Here is a 27,290-nt window from a genome sequence, read left to right on the forward strand (position 1 = left end):
CACACAGTCAGGATGTTTTTGACTCTTTCTAGGGGCACAAATTAGAGTTTTTATGTCTGTGTTAATATAATGGGAGGAAATCCAAGTTGCTCTAAGTCTTCCTGGAAGTGCTAAGAAGCAGGGGGTTATATTGTGTAAAAAAAAGCACCAGGGCTCTGATGATGTAGATTCAGACTGACTAAAAAAAATAATTATCTCAGCAGAAAACTAGAGTTTGTTATCAGAGCATTTGCTCCTGGTTAAGCTGATTGGCTCCGGTTTGCAGACTGGTTATCATAGCCCTTCACAATAAAAACTGAAAGGGAAAGAAAATTAAAAAAAAATAATTAGGATGTATATATGGTTTTTAATTTATCCAACATTTAATGGCTGGGGTGGTCCTCACTGGCCTTCTGCCAGCCAAATCTAGCCTGAGGGCATCAGTGAAGAAAGTAACCTCCCTCTTTATGATTGATAGTTTGCATATTATAATTCAGTTTGGGATTTCCTCCCTGTTACTGGGTAGGTAGCATGAAGCAAAACAATTAGGAATATGAGTTTAAATCTGAAAGAGACCTTCAAGATGAGGTAGTATTTATTCCACATCCTTTTTTTCTTAAACCCTTACATCCGTCTTAGAATCAATACTATGAACTGGCATAAGACTGCTAAAGGCATGGTTCATCAGTGATGGTGAACCTTTTAGAGATCATGTTCCATGGCCCCCTACCCCCAGAGACCTAGTGCAGTGACCCTCCCAACACACACACACACACACCTTATCCCACATAGGAGAGGGAGGAGATTCTCCTATTTCACTGCTGGGCAGAGGGATGAATGAAGTGAGGAATGTCCTCAGCAAGTGTAGAGAGGGCAGAGGGGAGTGGCTCAAGCACTCTGCTCCCCTCCAGCTCTGCCACCTGTGAGCTGTCCACGTTACCTGCTGAGTACTCCCATTGGGCTGCTGGGCAGAGGGGTGGGGGATGTGAAAAAATGTCATCAGATATTCAGATCCAGTGGAGAGGGGGAGAGGAGCAACTCTGCCTGAGTCCCTCTGCCTTTCAAAGAAGTCCAGGTATATATGTGCACACGGCCACAGAGAGTGCTCTACATGCAGTCTTTGACATGTGTGACATAGATTCACTATCATGGGGCTGTGCAATGGGGATTAAGTGACATGCCCAAGGTCTCATAGCTAGGAAATGTCTGAGGACAGATTTGAACCCATGACCTTCCTGGGCCTGGCTGAGCCACCTAGCTGCCCTTTCTCCCTCATTCTTAAAAAAGCATACAAACAAACAAACAACAACAACAACAAAACAAACACACGGTAATTGAGACCTTCCTGGATATAAGATATTCATCAATCAGTAATAGTTATTTGGTATCTACCATGTTCTAGTCATCTCTTTCTAATTCTAATCATGTCATTTAATCTTTCCTGAAATATGAAGAAGGGCCTGGTCTTTGAGTTAGAAGATGTGGGTTCAAATCCTAGATTTGATCCAAAGACTTGGAGCAAGTCATTTAACCTTAGTTTCTCTGTTTGTTCAATGGATATTGTAATGCTGGGACACAGAATTGCCAGAAGGAAAAGCACTTCTGTTGAAATCAGTCTATAAACACTTATTTAGAATCTACTAGATGGAGACAGCTAAGTGGCGCAGTAGATAGAGTGCCAGGCCTGGATTCTGGAGGACTGAGATTCAAATCTAGCCTACGACACTTCCTAGCTGGACTTGGGCATGTCACTAACCCCGTTTGCCTGGTCCTTGTCCTTCTCTCTTAGAGTTGTTTCTAAGACCTAAAGTAAGGTTTTAAAAAAGACTCTGCTGAGTATTGTGTTCTATTTTGATGGTACAAAGGCAAAACAAACAAACAAACAAAAAACCAGTCCTTGTCTCTAAGAACATACATTCAATCATGTGAGCTGCTATCATTTTTATTTACCTTGAAACTGGAGAATAAGATGAAAATGCCACTTACAGTGTGACTCTGGGTAAGTACTATGACCTCTCTGGTCATCTGATTCCTTATTTCAGTTGGGAACACGTAAATAAGAAATTTGAAATGACACTGTAGTATATGAATGCGAGTTATTGTTGTGGGTGTTAATTCCTTTAAAATAGGATTCATAACATCCTTGGTACCTGCCTCTCAGGGTTGCCATGTGGCAAAGAAGATAACATATGCACAGCTCTCTGGAAGCCTTAAAGTGCTATATAAATGTCAACTATATGTACTTGAAGAAAGAACCCAAATGTTTATTTTTTCTTTCTCAATCCAGATTACATTCTTTTGGCAAAGCAAACAGTCTACACTGATTAATATCATACATTCCCCTCTCTCTTGCAGAACATTGCCAAAGGCAAGGTATTATTTAGGAAAACACACACATACACACAAATGCATAGTAAATAGACCCATCCAATCGCCATGGAGCTCCAATCACAGTCAGAAATATATTTTTATTGTGAAAAATGACTGGGGACCCCATGGCTGACTATCACTAGCATTGTAATGTAAGTCAGATAAATTAGTTCCCAGAAGTTTGACATTTCAAAAGCCTGAAAAGATGTTATATTTATATATATTTATATATATATTTTTCTTCCCCTTCCAGAGATGCCAATTTCGTAATTCTCCCAGCTATTTTCCTTTAGTGAGAAGCAATTCCTTGGTGCCATGGCAGTTCAATTAGAGTGTTGTAAGAGCTGTCAGAGGGACTCAGAGAAAAGTGTTCTGAGCAACAGATATCATTTTAGAGAGGAATGTGTTCCTTTATCCAATGCTGGGGGTCTTTAGGCAATGGTGTTAACTAACTTTGGAAATAACTCTGTACAACTGGCTTTTGCCCCTGGGAAATGGAGCCAGGACTGGAAAATTATAGTCTTTATTTGTTGTTTAGGTGGGAGTTGGCTCTTTCTTGTAGGGAACTGTTCAATGGACTACCAAGGAAAGTGGCAGAGAAGATGATTGTGATGGCCCAGGATGGTCCATATTACTCATTGGGCAACTAGTTTACAAACTAGTTGGCTAAGGTATTCTCATTTTTTTTCACATCATGGACCAAACTTTGTGGTAGTTTGAGGAAACGTGTGGACAACATCTCTTAAGAATATTATAAAATTTATTTAAAAATACATAGGATAGAATACCTAAACAGCCCCATTTCAGAAAAAGTAATTGAACAAGCCATCAAGGATCTCCCTAAGAAAAAATCCCCAGGGCCAGATGGATTCCCAAGGGAATTCTATCAAATATTCAAAGGATAACTAATCCCAATACTATACAAAGTATTTGATAAAATAAGCAAAGGAGTTTTACCAAATTCCTTTTGCAACACAAATATAGTACTAATTCCAAATCCAGGCATACAAAAAACAAAGACAGAAAACTACAAACCAATATTCTTAACAAACATAGATGCAATAATCTTAAATAGAACACAGGCCAAAAGACTTGAGCAAATGATCACTAAGATTATTCACTATGATCAGGTGGGGTTTATAATAGGAATTCAAGGACAGTTTAATATTAGGAAAACCATCCATATAGTTGACCATGTCAACCAAACCAAAAGAAATCACATTATTTCAATAGATGCAGAAAAAGCCTTTGACAAAATACAACACTCATTCCTATAGAAAACACTAGAAAGTATAGGAATAGATGGGCCTTTATTCAAAATAATAAATAGTATATATTTAAAATCAACAGCAAACACCATCCACAATGGGGATAAATTATAAGCCTTCCCAATAAGATCAGGAGTGAAGCAAGGATGCCCATTATCACCTCTATTATTTAACATTGTCCTAGAAACACTAGCAGGAGCAATTAGAGAAGAAAAAGAAAGGATTAAAGTAGGCAATGAAGAAGACTGAACTATCACTATTTGCAGATGATATGATGGTCTACTTAAAGATTTCTAGAGAATCAACTAAAAAGCTAGAAGAAATAATCAACAACTTTAGCAAAGTTGCAGGATACAAAATAAACCTGCATAAATCATCAGCTTTTCTATATGTCTACAACACAGCTCAGCAGCAAGAATTAGATAGAGAAATTCCATTTAAAATCACCCTAGACAATATAACCCAGCTGGGTTTGGACCTCAAAGAGATAATGCACAAAAATTATTGATAGCCTCACTGTTTGTAGTGGCAAAAACAACTGGAAAATGAGGGGATGTCCATCGATTGGGAAATAGCTGAACAAATTTTAGTATCTGCTGGTGATGGAATACTATTGTGCACAAAGGCATAATGAACTGGAGGAATTCCATGTGAACTGAAAAGACCTCCAGGAGAATGTTGTACACAGAGACTGATAAACTTTGGCACAATTGAACTCTATTAGCAGCAATGCAATGATCCAGTACATTTCTGAGGAATTTACAAGAAAAAATGCTAACCACATTCAGAGAAAGAACTGTGGGAGTAGAAACAGAGAAGAAAAACATATGATTGATCACATGGTTTGATTGAGATATGATTGGGGATTTTGATTTTAATTGATCACTATTGCAAATATTAACAATATGGGAAAAAGTTTTGAACAATGGTATATATAAAACCCAGCTGAATTGCTCATTGACTCCAGAAGGGGGGAAGAAGTGGGGGGAGAAATAACATGAATCATGTAACCATGGAAAAATCTTTGAAATTAATTAATTAAATAAATATTTTAAAAATGCATAGCATTAGATAAATCAATTATACTGAAATAGTTATTAAAATATTTAATTAAAGAAGTTCATGGTGAAGAATTCTTGCTATGCAGTACAGAGAAACCATTTACGATAGACAGTTTTTGAGGGAGAGAACTACATTTCTATATTACCCTCATATATTTCCTTTAGTACAGTGAAATTCCAGATTATGAAATTTCCTGCCAATAAACCTTAGCACCTGCTCTCCAACTTAGAGTCTCAGAAAAATTCCTGGGAATGATAAGAAAAAACCTGCAAAGACTTACATAAAGTGATGCAAAATGAAGTGAGCAGAACCAGGAGAACACTACATATAGTAAGAGCAATAATGTAAGCCACTCAACTATAAATGACACATATTATTAACAATTCAACGATCCAGGACAACTCCAAGTGACTCATAATGAAAATGGCTATCCCCTGCCATGGAAAGACCTGCCAGAATCTGAATTCAGGTTGAAGAATACCATCCTTCACTTTATTTCCTCCATGAATTTTTCTCTAGTGTCAGAAATATATCTTCTTTCACAACATGATGAACATGGAAATATATATTGTATAACACATGTACAACTTTCATCATCATCTGCCATCTTGGAGTAGGGGAAGAGGGGCGAGATGGAGAGAACATGGATAACAAAATATCAGAAAAATATTAAAATTAAATCAACATGTGATCTGGGGAATAAAAAGCAAAGAAAGAAATCACACCAAAAAGAAAATTGCCTGAGTCACTGAGGTTAAGCTAGTTTTTTAGGGACACCTAGCCAGGGAATGTTAAAGGTACTCATTATCTGAACCCTAGTCTTCCTGACTAAGAAACCTGTTCTCTTTTGCATGTACTATCTTACTTCTCCTGGCAACACAGAGCCAAAGAAAACCATAGCTGGCAATTCTTGTCTTCTATACCATTAAGAGAAAATATGTGTGATATTTGGTGTGCTTCACAATAGGGAAAAAAAGAAACAACTGGATTTGAAGAAATTCATCCCAAGGTCAAATCCTGGCACTGTACTTTGTAAATCATATAACTATCAGCATGTCAAATTATTTCTTTCAGCTTCAGTTTCCCATCCTTAAAATGAAAGGAATGTGATAGCTTATCTCTATGGTTCTTTCCAACTTTTGATCTCTGATATAAACAAGTTCTGACCTATGAATTGCCTAAAAACTTAGGTGATGGATCATTAAAGTGTCCAAAGAGTAAAACTATATCATTGTTAATTTCCATTTTAGACATTGAGATAATTAGGTTTTCTAGGTTGCCAAATTATAAGAAAATCTTAGGGAAAATTGTCTAATCTGCTGCCATGCAGCCAGCCAAGGTTCCTTTCCTCCAGCTGAGGTATCTCCCTGAATGCCATTAACTGTTCCAGTCTCATTTCTACTCACACACTCACACATTGTTGGAACAACATTATTCCTAATCCATTTTTCAAATCCCTCCTCTCCATCCAGTAGAAACTGAAGATATGTCTCATTGGAGTTCTCCATCCCCACCCAACCTCCTCCTGACTTTAATTCACCCTTGAAATTCATCCTTGAAGTGGAATCTATTATCAATTAAGTAAAATAGGCAGCCAGGAGACTGGAAAGATATAGAAATTGACAGATCAGTTAAATCACAAATCTAAAATAAACATACATCAATATATAAGACCACATCCATCCATCTCTGCACTGTATTAATATATTTGGCCATTTAGAAATTAGCTTGACTGAAAGGCTAAGAGATCAGATAATGCAAGGGAAATATTTTATTAAACACTCTGTTGACCCTAAATAGATTTTATACTACTAATAAAAACATTACTTGGTGCAAATAAATAGTTAAGTCTGAATTTACCACCCATAAAGATAAATCAGTGAGTGAATGGTGACTCTTAACACATCAGGCCTGTGTATATATTTCACCTCCTTTTCTGGATATGCTGATGTTTCATCTCACCATTGTGGCTTAGGATCAATCTGAGATGGGTTTATATGTAATGTGACTGCTGTCTTGGGGGAGGGATGAGGACATAAGATTTCTCTGTTCTCCTTCTAACCGTCTCTTTTCTCCCCACATACATACAAATTATAGAGTTTTAGAAATAAAGTTCTTGGAAGCTAGATCATAAGATGCCGAGTTATACTTTGGGATGTTGTTATCACTGTGCAGCCTGTCAAGCACGGTCAGGCGCCGCTTTACTTTGGTGAAAGGGAAACACAACGATCAGATTGCAAACCTCCTGGGTTTTAGTATCTGATCATGTCTAGACAGATGATGTCCTTTGCCTCTTAAAGTCAGGAGTCAACTGGTTTGCATCCATAATTCTGCATACTGTTGTCCACAAGCTGTTGAGCACTAATGGCACCCCCTGGGCTCCAGGGGCATGTCTTTTGACTGTCTTTATTACTAGGGAATCCAGGACTTTTGTTTTGACTTTCTTTAATTGGTCATTACCTGAGTCAAGATAGCAGTGAGTTTCACTGATCTAGAGAGAGAATTGTTATGGGACAAACTAGGCCAATATGAATGAAAATCTGAATATTTAGAGCTGAACCCCTAATATATATAAACTATAAAAAAGATTAAAATCAACAAAGATGATTTTATAAAGTTTTCTTAGTACTTTTTGTTCCTTAATCATTGCCACTTCCTCTAAATTTGTGCCTATAGGACTTCTAACTGACCAATAATTAAGAAGAAACTCATCAATGTATGGATCATATTTTACAATGCATTTAGTATTGCATTTCACACTCATGGGCTATCATGACTCTGCCAGACCCTTGATATTTCCCTGACATCCAAAGTTGCTAAAGTCACATTTTGAGATAAAGATCTATACCCTATTGATAACAAAACAAAATATAATTCGCTTTATTTCATAGTGGTTGAAAAATGGCCTTTGAAACAAACAAATAACAAAAAGACACTCTATCTGGGGAAAGTCAAATCAATGAACTTTATTCAGCATTCTCTTGCATGGTATCCAGGCTCTGAACTTAATGCAAATTTTCTTTCTTGCTTGCTTTTGATAATATCCCTATATCAGGACTTTGTGTATACATATGTATGCTTGTGGGGGAGACAAGTGAGGAAACCAGATCTTTGAGAATTTGAATAAGAGGGACAATAGTCAATACTCAGAACTTCATGTTGGGTAAAAATATGTTTCTATTCACTCAAAGGTTAAAGAAAATGAAAAAGCATGATTTATAGAAACTAGAAAAGGAATTTTAAATTAGTAACACCTGAGTAAATATTGAATGTAATAACCTAGGGCAGTTTTCTTCCTAAGCCTGTTTCCTAAAGTTACATCATTTTCCCTATCATTCTTTTTTCCTTGATCTATAACTAAACTCCATTATGTTATGCCCTTATATGATTCAGATGAACTTTCTATATTTTAAAGGCTTTAGAGATATTTTAATTTCCACTTAAAAGGACATGAAAAAATAAATTTTCCAAAGAAGAAATGCAACCTATCAACAACCATTTGAAAACTGCTCAAAATCATTCGGAGAAATGGTGATGAAAACATCTTTCAAGCACAACTTTTGTATAATCAAACTGTTAAAGGGAATAAAGGAAATTGTTAGTTATTAATGATTTTTTTCCTTTTAAAATTAATTTGTATCATTTCATGTATAATTTATGTTCATTTATCTGTAAGTATATTGTAGTCTCCCAATAGACTATAAGTATGTTATTTGGTGACAGAAATTATTTACCATTGTTTTTTAACTCAAGGCACAATAAGTCTAGTGACAGATAATGGAGGTGGGGCTTTAAATGACAGAAAAAGGAGCTTGCATTTTATTTCATTAGAAACAGGGAACAATTTTTGGTGCTTCTTGAATAGGGGATTGACCTCTGTACTCATCAAATTGATTTCAAACTTGAATGGTGGATGTATTGAAGGAAGTAGAGCCTGGAGTTGAAGAAAATGATAGGAGGCTATGGCGATTGTCTAGATAAGAGGTGATGAGGCCATGAAAGAGTGTGGTCACTATGTAAATGGAAAATATGCCACAAAGACAGAATCAATAAAACTTGGAAATTGACTGTATATGGTTATTTATATTTATAATGATTCCATGGTTAGAATCCTGGGTGCTTCAAAACATGGTGGTATTCCTGACAGATGTAAAGAAGTTGGGAAGAAGGGTGGATTTATAGAAGAAGACACTGGGTTCTGTTTTGAATGTTTTGGACTTGTTGAAGATAAGCTTCCCAAATATTAGAGATGTTTAAAAGTGGATGGGCCATTTTAAGAAATGATGGTTATCGTTCTTCTTGGAAGTCCTAAAAGAGGTTAGATGTATACATCAAGTACTGTAGTGGAATATCCTTTTATATATGGAGGGGAAAAGATGATCACTGATGGCTCTACCAAATATGAAATTCAGTGATTCTGAGATGGCAATAAGCAAACAGTTATCCATTTGGAAATGACCAATAGCAGTGATTGATGATAGATTGTTCTAGGCAAGAGATGAATACTCTCTCTCTCTCTCTCTCTCTCTCTCTCTCTCTCTCTCTATATATATATATATATATATATATATATATATATATATATATGTACATATGAATCATCTTCCTGGGATCATTATTAAACTCATAGGAGTTAATGAGTTTGTGGATAAGATCACTGATCTTTCCACACCTTTAACACAGTATGAAAATCTACGATTACTAAATGCTTCAAACTGTACAGTGAGGACAACAGCAAGGAAATGATCTGTTTAGAGACTTTTGGAAATATATGGAACCTTCCACAAGAAATATTGGCTTATTGTACACTACAGCTTTGAAGCCATCTTTCTTGGATGGCAGTGGAAAACTTCAATATACTTGCATGAATTATAGATGACACCCAGTACTATTGTTAAAATAGCTACTGTAGACTTTTCTAACAGGGACCCTTCAGCTCTTGTCTGCCATTATGCATCCAGAAACACCACAGATTTGCCTACAGAAACACTTTAACATTGGAGATACCATGTAGTAAATTTTGAATAACACTCAAAGGCCCTTTTTCTGTTTGAGGTGGGGGATAGATAAGGGATGAGACTCAGACTACTTCAGATGTTTATTTCATTTGGAAATGAAATCATGGTTTTAAAACAATTAATTTAAGACTTGAATTATGGATGAAATGCTGCCTGTAAATATAGGAGACCAAATTAGTATTGTTTCCATGGTATTATTTGTGAATAGTTCAGATTTTGGGGTGCCTTAAAAGGAACTTCTTCATTGTCAATGGTGAGAGAGAGTAATATAGAGGGCAGTGATGCAAAACCTTTTAGAGATGGAGTGATGGACCCCGCCCCCACCCCAAACCCCAGATGACATGGCTAACCCTTACCCCCATGAGTGCTGGACATGCCCTGCCCCCTCCTTTATCCCAAAGAGGGGAAGGAGAAAGCACTCCCAATGGTCTACTGGGTGGAGGGGTAGGTGAAGTGAGGAATGTCCTCAGAGAGTGCAGAGAGGATAAAGGGAATGGTCCAAGCCCTCCTTTCCCCTCTAGCTTTGCCACCTATGAGCTGCCCATCTTTCCTCCTGTGAGATCCCATTGGGCTGCTGGGTGGAGAGCCAGGTGATATAAAAAAAATAATTTGTCAGGACTGGTGGAGAGGGAAAGGGGAGCAGAAATACCTGAGTACCTCTGCCATGCTAGTAAAAAAACTCTGGGGGAGAGGGGAGGGCAGCCATGTGCCTACAGAGTATTCTGTTTGCCATCTTTGGCACCTATACCATAGGTTTGCCATCACTGACATTGGGTGACTGATCAAAGTCTCTGAAGGCACATTTGCCTTTGAAAGGTTCACCCCTGATTCTATTGCTATTCCACTGAGCACCTCTTTATGTGGGTTATTTCAAAACACTACATATATAGTCTCTGCTTGGAGGCTTAAGCCCCAATATTTAACCATTTGGCTCTCCCTGTCTCTGTTTCTATCTCTGTTGCTGCCTCTGTTGCTGTATCTGTCTCTCTGTCTCTCTCTGTCTCTCTCTCTGTCTCTCTGTCTGTCTCTGTCTCTGTCTCTCTCTCTTTCTCTCTCTCTCTCTCTTTGTGTGTGTGTGTGTGTGTGTGTGTGTGTCTTTTCTTTCCTTCATTGAGGAAGTACTTGCTGAGGCATTGTAGGCCCATATCCTGGCTTACACATGTTCAGAGATACAGAGGAAATGAATCAAAGACTAGAAATTAATGCAAACAAAGCCTTTGTACACAAGTAGCTTATACTCTTTTGGGGACATGAGAGATGAACCACATGAAACTACTTCAAAGAAATAAGGGATTCTCTCTCTCTCTCTCTCTCTCTCTCTCTCTCTCTCTCTCTCAAGTAGGATTTGAAGATGCCTCTCTCCTTCCAAATCCAGGGTAATTAGAATAGATTCATTGACACCAACATTCAAATAGCTGATAAATTGCTTGGGAAAAGGGAAAGGGTGGTGAACTGTTATTCAAGTCATATTGCAATTCCCATGAATTCTTATGCAAATAAAAGAGAGTATGCCTCAAGTACCAGTTATCCAAAGAGTTTTCCTATCTCCTTTTACAAGAGAGTACATTTCTCCATTCTCAGAGCAAACACCATTCTAGAAGGGAAATTCTCTGGGTAACTAATTACAAACTCTGAAAAGTTACTTCAATTAAGTTTCCCTGCCTGCCCCCCCCTCCCCCCCGATGAACTTTAACTATAGACAGCCTGAGTATTCAGTCTTTTCTCCATACATGACTTTGAATGGAATCACAGGAATTAGAGTGGCATGAGCAGTGGTTTAGGAGAAAGGGAAATCTGAGATCAAGTACTATTTGGTCACTTATCACTAGTGTGCCCTTTCACAAGGCACCTAATGTTTTGTGGACTCAATTTCCTAACCGGTAAAAGGAGAGGGTTAGAGTAGATGGTCTCTGAGGTTCCTTCTAGATCCAGATCTATGATCTAGTGATCAAGCTTGTATTCATCTGGGAGGCAACAATAAAAAGAAAAAGCATTACATTTGGAATGAAGAGTCCTGGGTTCAGATGTCAATATAACCATTTATTAGCTGGATGACTTTGATCAACTCACTTAAATGCCATGGGCAATTAATTTATTGTTCCTTCATCAGTAAAAGGAGAGGACTGGACAAGATTATGTCTAAGATTTCTTTCGCCCAGATGAAGCCTGGTCCAGTGGATCAGGAAGTCCTGAGTTTAGACAGAACTTCACATCTTTACTGTAAACCTTAAAATTTCTTAGACTTATGAATGTTGAAAATTTCACCATTGGAAAATTTCATACTTGGAAAAAATTTCCTACTTATAGTAAGAACTATATTGGAATGGGAACCCCCTTGGCATGGGAGGATCCTTCTCCTCCCTACTTAAGACTACTTTAGGACAGAAACCTTTTGCTAAACAATGGAAAGGGCTTTGACCTATGCTTAAGCATAGAACAGGAAGTTCTTTGAGTCATGATTGATTTTAGAATTGATACAATAGAGATACTTGGAATGACAGAACCAGGTCTTGGAACTTCCAATCTCCACCCTACTCAGAGTAACAGGATTTAGGAAGGGCTGCAGCAAAGGATCAAGATTTAATTATTTGAGAATATGACCTTCAACAGACATGTGCAAAGCCACAGACCTCTGGGCGGTCCTGGGTTAAACTAGAACCACCATTGGCACAGGGGAGAGATCAACAGTGATTGGTAGATGTGAGAACTGAGGGGAGGGAACTTAGATGGTTTCCTTAAAGATAGAGGGGTCTGAGGAGAGGGAGAAGAGGTTTTGCTCTGAGGAGGTTGCTCTGAAGGAGAACTCAGGAGGTTGCTCTGAAGGAGGACTGAGGAGGGATGGATGCTCTGAAGGAGTCTGAGAGGAGAGAGGCCCTGGAAGGAGAGCTCCTGGAGAGATCTTGAAGGAGGCTGTGGAAGGAGAACTCAGGAGGAGTCAGGAGGAGAAGGCTCTGGAAACATTTCTTGAAAGGAGGCTGTCTTTAAGGTGGAGCTTGAGGTTGGCATGAGAAGCCTTACCTAGAGAGATCTTGGGTGAGTGATAAAACCAACTGACTGATTTATTCATTCTTATTCCTTTCTTACTTTCTCTCTTTTTCTATTGATTAATCAGTGTATTATAAATTAAATTTCTCCATAAAACCCAATTGGCTTGGGCATATTCATAAATTGGGAATATATTCCCTGGCGACCATCTTATATTTATATAAACCCAAGACACAGTAGAAAACATATTTCAGCGGTCATAATTGTTATATATTTCCCTTGCTCCCAAAACATTTTAATTATCATATTACTCAGCGTATAATCCTTGGTAAGTTTATCTGATCTAGTATCAGCCTCAGTTTCCTCACCCAAAAATGGGGATAGTAACAGTACCTACATTTTCTCTCTAAGGGCTATTGTGAGCATCAAATGCAATGATATTTATAAAGAGCTTAGCACAATATCTGACATTTAGTAGATGCTACATAAATACTTGTTTCCTTTCTTTTTTCAGATCTCTGTTAATGATTATACTTATGCAAGTTAGTAAATACAAAGAATTTTAAAGAGGAAAGAACTGCAATAATATGATGGGTGGAGATCAGTCAAAAAGCATTTATTAAGCATATACTATTTGCTAGTTACTATGCTAAGTGTTAATGATTCTGAGGCAAAAAGTGAAATGATCTCTGGCCTCATGGAATTTCCATTATCAGGGGAGATAACATGTAGAGATGTATACAAAATAGATGCAAAGTGATTTTGGTAGGGATGCATTAGTCAGTGAGTCAATAAATATTTATTGAGCACCTATTATATATCAGACACTGTGTTAAGCAATGGAAATGCACAAAAGATAAAAGACAATCCATGCTTTCAGGGAGTTTGCTGTCTAATGGGGGAGACAGCATGAAAAAAATTTGTACAAATAAGTTATATACAGGTTAAGTTTGGAATAACCAATTCCAAAAAGACATATCAGCAAAAGGTTCTTATAGAAGATGGACTTTTAGCTGGGACTTGAAGGAAGCTAAGGAAAGCAGGAAGTACAGATTAGGAAAGAGAGCATTCTAGTTAGGAAAGACAGAATATAAAAATGGGCAGAATCAGGAAAAGGAGTTTCTTGTTAGAGAAATAGAAAGGAGGCCAAGTTCACTGGATCACAGAGAATTCTGGGGAGGAAACTGATATGTGAATTGGATAAGAGGTCTTGAAGGATAGTGTCAAATTATAAATGACTTTAAATGTATAACAGAGGATTTTATATTTGATACTGGACATATAGGAAGCCATTGGAATTTATGGAGTTGGGGAAGGGGATGACATAGTCAGAAATACACTGTAGACAGGTCCCTTTGACAGATGGCTGGAGGAGGATTGATGTGGGGAGCAGTGATCTCTGTAGAAGAGTCCAACCATCAAGCAAATGCAATGATACATTAACGGGGTAATGAGGGCCTGCGCTGGGATGGGGACAGTGTCAGAGCAGAGAATGGGGTGTAATGTACATGAGGCACATTAAGATAAAATTAACAGGTTGGGGCAACATACTAGATATATTGAGGAGTCAAGAATGATATTTAGGGTGTAAGCCTAGGTGACTAGGTGGATACTGGTGACCTTGAGAGTAATAGAGAAGTTAGAAGAGGTGAGGATTTTTTTAATTTTAATTTTAATTTTTTAGTCAATTTAAAACATTATTCCTTGGTTACAAGAATCATATTCTTTCTCTCCCTCCCTTCCCCCACCCTTCCTGTAGCCGACATGCAATTCCACAGGGTATTATACGTATCCTTCATCAGAGCCTATTTCCATGTTGTTGATGTTTGCCCTAAGATGTTCACTTAGAGTCTATATCCCCAATCATATCTCCTTGACCCATGTAATAAAGCAGTTATTTTTCTTCAGTGTTTCTACTCCTAAAGTTTTCCCTCTGAATGTGGATAGTGGTTTTTCTCATAGATCCCTCTGAGTTGTTCAGGATCACTGCATTGCCACTAATGGAGAAGTCCATTACATTCGATTGTATCACAGTGTATCCGTCTCTGTGTACAATGTTCTCCTGGTTCTGCTCCTTTCACTCTGCATCAGTTCCTAGAGGTCTTTCCAGTTCACAAGGAATTCCTCCAGTTCATTATTCCTTTGAGCACAATAGTATTCCTTCACCAACATATACCACAATTTGTTCATTCCCCAATTGAAGGGCATCCCCTCATATTCCAATTTTTTGCCACCACAAAGAGCGCAGCTATGAATATTCTTGTATATGTATTTTTTCCTTATTATCTCTTTGGGTACATGCCCAGTAGTGCTATGGCTGGATGAAGAGGTGAGTTTTTGAGAGAGGAAGTTAGTTTAATTTTGGACATGTTGAGTTTAATATCCCTATAGGACATATATATCAAGATACAATTAGGCAATTAGAAATATGAAACTGTTGATCAGCAAAAATGACTGAATAAATCCATTTGAGCATCAGTATAGAGATGACTGTTGAATCCATGGAAGTTGATGAGATCTCTAATTGAAATAGTAAAAAGGGAGAAGAGGGCTCAAGACAGAGCCTTCTGGGACACCCACAATATTGGTGGAACCTGAATAAGGATCCAGAAAAGAAGACTGAGGAATGGTCAGAGTGGTAAGAGGTGAATCAAGAGTGAATGGTGTCCCAAAAATTTATAGAGAAAAGAATATTAAGGAAAAGAGTCTAATTGACAGTGTCAAAGGCTAAAGTGATTTCATGAATGACGGGGATTGAGAAAGGGCCATTGGATTTGATTTGTCAGTGCTTTAAATCATTATTGATTACAGAAATGCTAATCAAAATACGGTCGAGATATCACCTCACAACTGTCATATTGGCCAAAATGATAAATGTTGGAGGGGATGTGGAAAAATGAGAACACTAATACATTGTTGGTGGAACTATGGACTGATTCTACCATTTTGAAGAGCAGACTAGAATTATGTCCAAAGAATTATGAAGATGTGTATACCTTTTTTAGAGGTATTTATTTGTTTGCTTATTTACTTATTTTTTATTTTCTTGGGTAACTGGGTACTTTCTTTCCAATTACATACTTATTAATCACCACCTCCAGCACCACAAAAAATTAAATAAACAAAAACATAAAAATTTTTGTGCGACTGAAAATTCCACATTGTTTATAATTTGTTTTAAAATATGTGAATTATGTATGTGTGCTCTGTGTATCCTTTTTTTTTACCCAGAAGTACCACTATTAGGTTTATTTCCTAAGGTGATCAGAGAAAAAAGGAAGATAACCTATATGTTACTTTAAATTGTTTTTATTTTTCCAGATTGCATGTTCATTTAATTTTTAATAATAATTTTCTGGCATTTTGTTATCTCTATTCTCTCACACCCTCTTTCCCTCCTCCTCACACCTTCCTCCTCAAGATGACAGCTAATATGATGTAGTCTGCACATATGCTGTCATTCAATACACATTTCCATGTTCCTCATGTTGTGAAAGGAGACACATATTCCTTACAGGAAAAAAAAATCATAGAGGAAATAAAGTGAAGGATGAGATGCTTCCATCTGCATTCATATTCCATCAGTTCCTTCTCTGGCAATAGAGAGCCCTTTTCATCATGACTCCCTTGGAGATGTCCTAGTGATAATAGTTGTCATTCTCAGTTGATCATTGTATTTTGTTACCATTTCTGTGTACAATGTCTGGTTCTGATCACTTCACATTACTTCATATAAGTCTTTCCAGGTTTTTCTGTGATAATCTTGTTCATCTTTCTTAGGGCACAATAGTATTCAATTACAATTATATACCACAATTTATTGAGCCATTCCATAAGTGATGGACATCCCCTTTTTCCAGTTCCTTGCCTCCGATGAGCCATTCTTACCAACACTTCTAAAGCATCAATTCTCTAATTCCCAATGGCTTAGGCTTTTTATGCTTCAGAGAGCATAAAAGCAAACCAATAGTATGAGCCCTAGTTTCCCAGTCCCATCAAATCACAATGATGATGCCTAAACTGAAAGAATCCCTTTCTACAAAATTATTCAGTTAATCAATCAGCTGATGAGTATTTATTAACTACTTACTATCTGCTAGACACTGAGGTGAGTTCATAAGACACAAATTAAGACAAAATCAGCCTTTATCCTCCCAGATTTTCCATTCCAAAGAAGGATATGAGACAATATGTAAATAATAGAAGGCAAATAGATACCTATCTCACCACAGTGGTTATTCACGTTAGTGGCAGCAAAATGCCACTTGCCCATGTCTGCCCATCTAGTATATACTTGTCTATGTCCTCCTATGAGTTAGTCAATGAAATTTAGCCAGCTCACTGGAATCTTTCCTACATTTTCTTGATATTTTTCAGATACCAAGTTTATTATTTCTAAAGAAAATTTTATTTTATAAAAAATTTCATATTTTAATGACATCAAAAATAATAAGTAGCACATATATATGTTCCAAAGGTTTCCAAAGAGCAGTGCATATAGTATGAAACTTGATCCTCATAGTAATATTGTGAAGGAGGTACTATTATTGGACTCATTTTACAAATGAAGAAAGTGAAGTCCAAAAAAGTGAAGAGATTTATATAAGGTTATAAACCTATTAAGTATTTAAGACCAGATTTGTACTTCATTTTTTACTGGATTCAGTGCTCTTACCTAATGAACCAGCTATGCATAGTGAACTACTTGAACATACCAAAAAAATATGACTTCAAAATATTTTCCAATCCCAAGTTTGTAAGAATACATTTATTGTCTACATTCAGGTACATCTTTTTATTAATTTGCTTTTGTTTGCTTCCTTGTGGTAGCAAAGAACTGGAAATTGAAAGGATGCCCACCAATTGAAGAATGATTGAACAAGGAGTGTTAAGAGAAATGATGAGCTAGAGGCTTTTAGAAAAGCCCAAAAAGAACTCGATGATCTCATGAAAAATGAATTAAGCAGAACCAGGAGAATTTTGTACACAGTGAAAGCACAATTTTACAGTGATCCACTTTGAATAAAAACTTTTCTCAGAATCATAAAGATCCAAGAAAATTCCAAGGGATTTATGATGAAAAATGCTATCTATTGGTAGAGAATGAACTGATTGAGTCTGAATGCAAATCAAAGCATACTGTTTTTTACTTTATTTTAATGTGGGGGGTTGTGTTTTTTTATGACACAACTAATATGGAAATATGTTTTGCATGAATACATTTATTTTTTTTAAACCCTTACCTTCCGTCTTGGAGTCAATACTGTGTATTGGCTCCAAGGCAGAAGAGTGGTAAGGGCTAGGCAATGGGGGTCAAGTGACTTGCCCAGGGTCACACAGCTGGGAAGTGTCTGAGGCCAGATTTGAACCTAGGACCTCCCATCTCTCAATCCACTGAGCTACCCAGCTGCCCCCTCATGAATACATTTATATTGCTATATCAAATCGCTTGCCTTATACATAAGGTAGGGGTGAGAGGGCTGAAAAGAATGATAATCATTTTCATGGAATTAGAAGAAATAAAATATGTATAAAAAGAAATAATAGAATAGACTCTCCTTAAACTTTGGGGAATTTCTTTTTATTTCTACCTTATGGTTCTGTATATATACTTAAGCAATCAAAGGACCTTGAGTATAGCATGGACTCAAAAGCATTTAACTAATTAGAAAATAAATGAATAAATGTCTAAGAGGACCTGGAGCAAAAAAGAAAGAATCTTGGAAGTGGTGACAAAAGATATAGCTTTGGGTCTAGAGTCTAGACCACCCAGTTATCTACTATTCATGATATTGCTTCTCTGAGTATTAATTTTTCATCTGCAAATTGAAGGAAAAATATGTTTTAGGGAAAAATGTTTGAAGTCATAGAAGATTTGGGTTCAGGTCTTACCTTTGAATTTATGGGCAAGACACTTAACTTGAAAGCAACATGATACTTTGGAAAGAATAATGGCTCTAAGGTCACCGATCCTGGATTGAAATATCACCTGTAGTAAGAGGGCTTTCATGCCTCAACTGATAAATCAATTCACCTCCCTGAGGCTCACATTTTTTTTTTATTTGCAAAATGAGAGTATTAGCCTAAATAGTGTTCAAGGTCTCCTACAACTAGAGCTATTATCTACTTTTTTTACTTTAAAATTTTATTGATTTTATATTTTAAAGATTACATTTAGATATAACTTTAATTTATATTTTATTTTATTTAAATTAAGAATTTAGTCAAAATTTTATGACAATTTATGATTTATTTTTCTCCTTTCCTCCCATCCCTTGAAATGGCAGGTAATATAATATGGATTGTGTATGTAGTATTATGCAATGCATATTTCCATGTTCAGCATGTTTAGAATTTTAAAATAATACTGTCATATTTTTATGCCTTCTGTTGTAGTTCCTTCTGTTACAGGAACAGACTGACCTATTTGAATCCTCAGATATTTCCCTGCTCTGGAAATCTATGATCTTTCTATAGTTTACAACTTTATCTGCCATGACATTAGAATTTGGTTTATTTACTATAATCAACATTTTTGTTTTTAAAGATATTTTATTTTACCAATGATATGTAATAGCAAATTCCACATAAATTTTCCATAGTGATATGAACCAAATTGTCTCACTCTCTTCTTTCCCTACCCCTCCCCAGATCAGGAAGAAAATTTGATCTAGGTTATACATGTTTGATCATGCAAAGCATATTTACATATTGTTCATTTTTCTAAGAGAAAACATATATGAAACCAAGCTGTCCCCCAATAAAAACTCAAATAAACTAAACAGAAAAAGTGTATACTTTGATCGGCATTCTGATTCCAACCATTCTTCCTCTTCTGGTAGATAGTATCCTTCATTGCATGCCCCTTGGAATTGTCCAGGATCTTTTATTGCTGAGAGTAGCTAAGTCGTCTTTCACAGCTGATCATTCCACAATATTGCTGTTACCGTATGCAGTGCTCTTCTGTTCATTTCACTCTGCATTAGTTCACGTAGGCCTTTCCAACTCTCTCTGAAATCATCCTGTTCATCATTTCTTACAGCACAAGAGTATTCTACCACCACTATATACCACAACTTGTTTGGGTTGTGATATTTTGATTCTCTGAGACGCAATTTCATCATATGTTAATTAGGAAGAAAATAATACCTGTCATACCTAATTTAATATTGCTGTGAGGATTAAATCCAATAATGTAAGTGAATTATTATAACATATCTGTTGTTAGGATTAGTAATATGATACTCAGAAAGTTGTTTTAAGGCTTAAACGTATCTTTAAAGCCTGGGTTCCATTCATTATCCTACCCACCTAAAAAGCACCCACAAAACTGAGTGTGAACAGGGTCTGTACACATCTTTGAATCAAAGCCATTGTGTGATGGACAAAATCATAGTCTGAAGATTTTTATAAAAGCAAGAAAATGCCACGGGAACAGGAGAACAAAATTCTGAGCATTTATGTTTGAGAGGAGGGCGTAAGCATGTTAGTTCAAGCACACCTATGTGGAACACATAGAGTCTTGAGCTACGGCAGAGAAGGGAGATATTGGGAAAAACACTGGTTCAACAAGGATCTTCTTAGGGAAGGACTCTGGCTGAAGGGAGTCTCAAGAAAAGGTCAGCTCTTTTCTTGACTTATCCACTTAATATATCTATTTTGTCATTCAAATGTTTATTGCAAGTTGAATAAGAAAGTTAAATAAAAAGATCCTTAAGATACTTTCCAGTTGATCTTTTCTGCCTTTCTTCCCCCTTTCCTTTTTAACATGAGTTCCTTTCATGAATTTTCAGCCTCTACACTTTCTCTCAAGATGGAGAATACATTTCTTTTCTTCTAAACTAAATGCAATACAAACTAAATTTATAATATACAAAGTTATCTCTAAGGACCTTCCACATACACACAAAACAATATGTGAGAATTTTAAATTGGAGTGGCATTAAAGACAGAAAAAAAGAATGAAAGCTAAGTTTTTGATTTAGTCTTCAATGACTTCCTTCAATCTGCATTTCTGAAGTTAAATGGAAGTGGATTCTCAGTTGTGGGGTGTATGTAGTCAGGGAAAAGCCCTGGAGGCAGAAGGCTTTTATTTGACTTTTCCATTCTCTCACCCTGGGGGGCAAAACAAGATTTTTCTTTTTTTCCTTTGGAACTTCCCCTATAACCTCCTTAGACCATGGCATCTATATTCAGGGTCACAGTCTTTTCCATCCCTCTCACCTAATAGAAATTGCCCTGGGATTGATTTTTTCCAGGGGAATCTTGCTTTAATAGGCAATGCTGAGATATTTTATCACTGAAACTGGAGACTTTGAGCCGCCAAGTTGTAGTAGACACTAAATTACACTTGGAAAAGTAAGGTGAATCACCATCAAGAAAAATATATGATGAAAGCAAGCATGATAGACCAGAGATCAGAAACTTTGTGGAAAAATATATGGGACAGCTAGAAGTTTTTACTAAGTTCTTACTGGGGACTCTGCCCTCTGAAAACTAATAATTATAGCCTGCATCAGCACAGGAGCAGGGATTTGATATAGGAGGCATCTAGAAGGTCCCCTAGCTCAAGTCCCTTGGTTTAAATATAAAGAAACACATGTTCTGAGAGCTTCTTAGGGCAATAGAGGTAGTAAGTAGCAGTGGCAGGATTTGAATTTTGTTCCTTTGGTCTAAATCTAGTACTCTTTGGTTTACATCACACTGTATCTTTTCCCCACTACACATTGTTGCTATGTCAAAGGAGAAATGGATATTGTTCTCATTTAACGGCTGAGAAAACTCACTCAGAGACATTAAGGGAAAGGGGGTGATGAATTTGGAGTCAAAATACTTGGGTTCAAATTCTGGCTTTGAAATAGTTCTCATCTTGGGCTTCTTAAATTCTTAAGTCACTTCTGTTTCTAAAATGAAGGCTTGGACACTATGACTCTGAGATCTCCATGAGCCTCTTATATTACTGGGATTTAAGAGGGACTTGTTCAAGGAGACATACTAGTAATAGTAGAACCAAGATTTGACTCAAGTCACAAGACAATAAGTTAAGACAGGAAAGGAGACAGGAAAGGGACCTAGAAGGTTATCTAGCTTAACATTTTCATTTTAAAGATGAGCAAGTTGAAGTGTAGGGAGACTATGGGGTTTTGTACAAGTTTACCCAGGTGTTAAAGAGCAGAAATAGAATTTGAACTCAAGCCCTCTGACTCTAAATCTACATGCAAATAGGAAATCATCTGAAACACAAGTGATGAATCATCTGAAATAGACCAATGATTCCAAACCTATTCAAATATGAAAACATGAATGTTGTGACTCCTTCACCTACAATTTATCAATTACACTGAGCATATAGATTGAAAGAGAAGATATCTAATTTATTTTTAAATCTTATGTTCCATCTTAAAATCAATAACAAATATTGTTTCCAAGGCAGAAGATAGAGGCTAGGTAGTTGGGATTAAGTACCTTGCCCTGCTCACACAGGTAGGTAGTGTCTGAGGTCACATTTGAACCCAGGACCTCCCTTCTGGGCCTGACTCTTAATCCACTGAGCTATCTAAGTGTCCCAAGATATGTATTCTTATTATTTTAATGGATTTGTGATTTTTATTAATGTGGATACTCCTTCTAGCAATGCAGATCACAATCCATCCACTTCTGGCAATCTTCTTTGTTTTCTCATAAATCCTTCAGGAGAGGACCACTCAACTTCCTATAGAACTTCTTTATCTCTTGCAGTTGTGCATTTATTATTCCTCACACTTTATATAGAGTTGGTGTATTCTTTTCTTTAAACTCTTACCTTCCATCTTCAAATCAATACTATGTATTGGTTCAAAGACAGAAGAGCAGTAAGGGCTGCGCAATGGGGTTAAGGGTGTGTTCTGTTTTACTTTTGCCCTCTAAGGACTCCATTTTTCTCATTTCTTCTGATTATGTCTTCATTGATTGGGTGCAAATGTCTGCCCACAGTTACCATCCAATTTCCCCCTGATTTAGGGGAGACCTTTCAGTTTCATTCAGAAATGGTGATATTCCATATCTCACAGCTATAGAGAATTATTAGAGGAATATATGTTATAAACAGGTGCTCATTTCATGGAGAAGTATGGAAAATTATTAAAATCATTGCACCATTTTCCAAAAGCAATTCCATTTGATTCCATCATTTTAATTTCTATCCCCATCTCATTGCTAATGCTTGGTGTATGTTTAATACCTACAAAGGTATACATCAATACACATGCACATGTACTCGTTTAAAAATCTTCGAAATTTTATATTTCAGTTCAATTTGAAAAAGTTTGTTAAAACAAATGTTTCACTTTCTTATTAGTTTACAGGAACAGCTGCTTTATTTAAAGGATAATAGAAATTTACTAGCTAGATGGAACAGCCACAATGATGCTTTTTTATATAATTGGTAGATGAGATAAAAAATAAGTATCACTTGTAATAAATGTAATAAATACATGTAATGTAATGTAATAAATAAATGTAATAAATACAACTTATGTTATATTTATTTTATTACTCATTGAATCTCTATCTTTCTGAAGAACCTTTTAAGAAAACAATTTAGAAACTGACTTTTAAATCAATTAAACCTTACATGTTAAGTCAAGATTTTTTTAAAACTGTGAAGTTCCATCTTAGGATAAACACTGTGTATCTGTCCTAAGGTAGAAGAACAGTAAAAAATAGACTATTAAGTGATTTGTCCAAGGTCACACAACTAAGTAGTGTCTGAGGGCAGATTTGAACCTAGGACCTACCTTCATCTGGGCCTGGCTCTCTATCTACTGAGCCACATAGCTACAACCCTAAGTAAAGGGTTTTTTTTTTTTTTTTTTTAAGATAAGGAAGCATATTCACTCATATTCCTCTTTATAAAATATACTATTCATGAGAGCATAAAATATTTCTTGTACTAAAAAATATCATTAGACATTGTTGATTTCATTTTTATTTTAGATTTTAATATGGGGGCAATTTTGGCAATGTACTCGAGTATCGTCTTACACGAATTTAATCCCAAAATAAATACATATAGATTAGTCGTGCTCAAATAGTCTTTCACTGGCAGAGAATAGAATGCCAAAAGACTGGAGTCAGGGCATCTAGGTGTCTCAGTGGATAGAGAGGCAGGCCCAATGTTAGGAGGTACTAGATTCAAGTCTGGCCTCAGACACTTTTTTATGACCCTGGGGAAGTCACTTAACCCCAATTGCCTAGTCCTTATCACTCTTCTGCCTTAGAACTGATACTCCTATCAATTCTAAGAGATAAGGTAAGGGTTTGTTTATTTTTTTAAGGGCTAGGGCAGGCAGCTGGGCGACTCAGTGGATTGAGAGTCAGATGGGAGGTGCTGGGTTCAAATCTGGCCTCAGACACTTCCCAGCTGGGTGACCCTGGGCAAGTCACTTAACCCCTATTGCCTAGCCCTTACCACTCTTCTGCCTTAGAACTAATACCCAGTATTGAATCTAAGATGGAAGGTGAAGGTTTTAAAAAATGGCTAGATTTCAATGGCCTCAGTCTTCATCATTTTCATGAGAAAATATATGATGACAAAAATGATTTCAGCAACACTTGTCAGTAATTTGACATTTTATTAATTGCTATAGCATCTGAATACATTCGTAAAATTTTAGATGTATTTGCAACTGTAAAATGCTATATAAATGCCAGCTATTTTAATTTTTATTATTATTTCTAAGGCATATTATTTATTCAATCTATACAAGGCATATTTGTAAACCATGGAGTGCTATATAAAAATGAGCTATTATTATTATGAATGGTAGAAGTAATATGTAATAATCCAATATCTCAAAGATCTATGATTTCATTGATGTGGGAATTTCTTTCACTGAGATGTGGAATGTGACCCTCCAGACTCAAAAGGCAGTCTTTGAGGGTTGTACCTGAATAATTCATCATTCTAAAGTCAACCAGGTGCTGAGTCTCTCCCAGCTTAAGCTGGTCCCTGCACTTTGGAGATCCAATTCTTATCAGAGAACTAGTAAAACAAAACAAAACAACAACAACAACAAAACTTTCCAAATTAGGAGACATAGAAAGAGTAAGAGGCTCAAGCAAGATTCCTGAGAAAAGGGGATTGAGTTATCCAAGATCAGCAGTATGAATAAACAAATGAATAAAGGTATTCATTAATAAAATGAACAATGGAAGAGAGACATCATTCAGTGGAAAGAATATCTGTTTTTTTCAAAGTATCTGAGGATTTGAGTTCAAATCTTGACTTTCTTTTTCTGTCCTCGTTTAGATCCCTTAAATTCAGTGGGCCTTAGCCTCCTCTCTATAATTGTTTTCCTGTTTTGAAAAGGTTATGGTGTCAGAAGCGATGTCTTGACTTGCTTGTGAATTGGATTTAAGTAAAACAAAATTGTACAGTCATAATCCTCACCCTCTCTTCCAGTCATCCAAGTCCAGTAACAAGACACAAATCAGGAGGACTAGTGATGGTCTGGGATGCCGTGGATGATCTTGACATCTTTGATATCTGACCAAGCTCCAAGTGCTCCACAGAGCCTGCTTCAGTTGCCTTCATGAACCTTGAAATAATGTATTTGTATGAAGTCATTCCTCTGGAAGAAGTCTGTAAAGTGAGAGGACTACACCCGATGATGTGGAAGTCCCTGCCAGTTCTAGATTTATTTATCTTATGAATGAAAACGGCAATAACTGACATAAATAGAAATATGGATTTAGAGCTGTAAGGAACTTAAGGGGACATCTCATCTGAGAAAACTGAAGCTTAGAGAGATCAAGTAACCGTCTCAGTTTCGGTATACGTCTGAGACAGGATTCAAATCGAGATCTTGAGTCTAAATCCACCTTTTTCAAAGTACTTCAAATTGATTAGAATTAAATACATAATATATTCCTCTAATTGCAGGTTCAAGACTTCTCTCAGAAGGAAGAAAGGAGGAAGCCCACACTAAACAGCTCTTTTATTTCCCACCCAGGTATATTCTTCTGGTTTTCTCCATCATATCCCCATGCCAAGTTCTTTTTTTTTTTCTCTCCAACCCTTCCTTCCATCATTTTCCTTTCCTTATGAGTGTTGTTTTCTATCATTAAATTGGAAGCTCCTTGAGGATAAAATCTCTTATGCCTTTTATGGTATCCTTTGTTTAGAATAGTGCCTGACATGTAATTACTTAATGAATGCTTATTGATTGACTAACTGATATTACCTGGGTTCATATTTTTCCAACATCATCTACTTCCTGTGTGTGTCTTTGATTAAATCACTTAAGATCTCCAGACATCTATTTATTCATTAATAAAATTAATAAAAGAGGGAAGTTTGACCTGATGCTCCCTGATGTCCCTTTCATCTCTAAATCTAGAATCTGTTGATCTACCATGAGTCTCATAATCCTGTAAGGTCATTATTGTAGTAGATAGTACTCGGTCCAGAGACAGAAAATCTTGAACTCAAATTAAAACTTAGACGCTAGCTGGGTTACCCTTAGAGAAATCATAAAACCTCTCTCTGTCTGTTTCCTCAACTGTAAAATTGGGATTATCCTAGCACTTGCTTCCCTACATGGTTGAGAGGATTAAATGAGTTGATATTATAAAGTAATTAGCACCAGGACCTACATACAGTAGCTGCTTAATAAATAGTTATTTCCTTCCTTCTTTCTTTATATAATATACATGGAGAAAAGCTGGGAGGAATTGCCTACTCTTTAGGCAAGTAGATTGCTGAAGAGTGAGGAGTTGAGGTCAATAACTTTATTACTTTAGTGGAATACAAATATAGGCTTTAAGGTTAGGAGATAAATTAGATATACAATAGTCTAATAAAAAATGTTACATTTTGTCTTAGTATCATATTCCATTTTTAAACCTTCTTTTTAAAATTACACTTAAAAATTTTTCTGCCATTTTGTGATTCAGATTTTCTTTCTCCCTCCCTCGCCTGTCCATGTGGTAAATAATCTGATATAGATTATACCAAAGCTTTCATTAAATGCCTTTTTCCATATTCCTCATGCCATGATAAAAAATACATAGCATAAGAAACTCATAAATGAAATAAAGTGAAAGATGGCATTCTTTGATCTATATTCAGGATTCCTACAGTTGCTTCTTTATCTGAGGATAAGCATTTTTTAGTCCCTTGGGGTTATCTTGGGACTTTGTTTTCCTAAAGATAGTTTAATCCTTCAGAGTTAAACATTGTATAATATTTCTGTAACTGTATACACTGTTTTTTGGGTGCTGTTCACTCCATTTTGCATCAGTTCTTATGAGTCTATCTAATCCTTTCTGAACTCATTCTGTTTACCATTTCCTGTGGCATGTGTGTAATTAGAATCTGTTACCCTAAAAACTATGATCTCCAGCTCCCTACTCACTTCCTGTTGTTATGCTCTGATGTAGACAGGATATAAATTGGGTGTAGCCCCATCTCTCTGCCTCTTTCCTTCCTGTTGAGCCTTTGGTGGAGTAGGGATTTTTGAGCAGGTAGAAAAACTTAATCACAAGGTTCTATTTTGTCAGATAATAAACTTTAAAAAATAATGCTTGAAGTATTGCACAATTAATTAAATTCTACATTTATGGCAAG

General features: G+C 36.4%; 1 long non-coding RNA gene across 1 annotated transcript in view; it reads left to right on the forward strand.

Annotated features, from left to right (window-relative positions):
• Nucleotides 1-26,318, forward strand: part of LOC103093541 (uncharacterized) — a 94,454-nt gene extending 68,136 nt beyond the window's left edge. Inside the window, exon 3 of the long non-coding RNA XR_008913367.1 lies at nt 25,605-26,318. This is a non-coding gene — a long non-coding RNA (uncharacterized LOC103093541). The remainder of the gene's footprint in view (nt 1-25,604) is intronic.
• The last annotated feature ends 972 nt before the right edge of the window (nt 26,319-27,290 follow it).

This window comes from Monodelphis domestica, chromosome 7 (genome assembly GCF_027887165.1).
Source record: "Monodelphis domestica isolate mMonDom1 chromosome 7, mMonDom1.pri, whole genome shotgun sequence".
Taxonomy (NCBI): Eukaryota; Metazoa; Chordata; class Mammalia; order Didelphimorphia; family Didelphidae; genus Monodelphis; species Monodelphis domestica.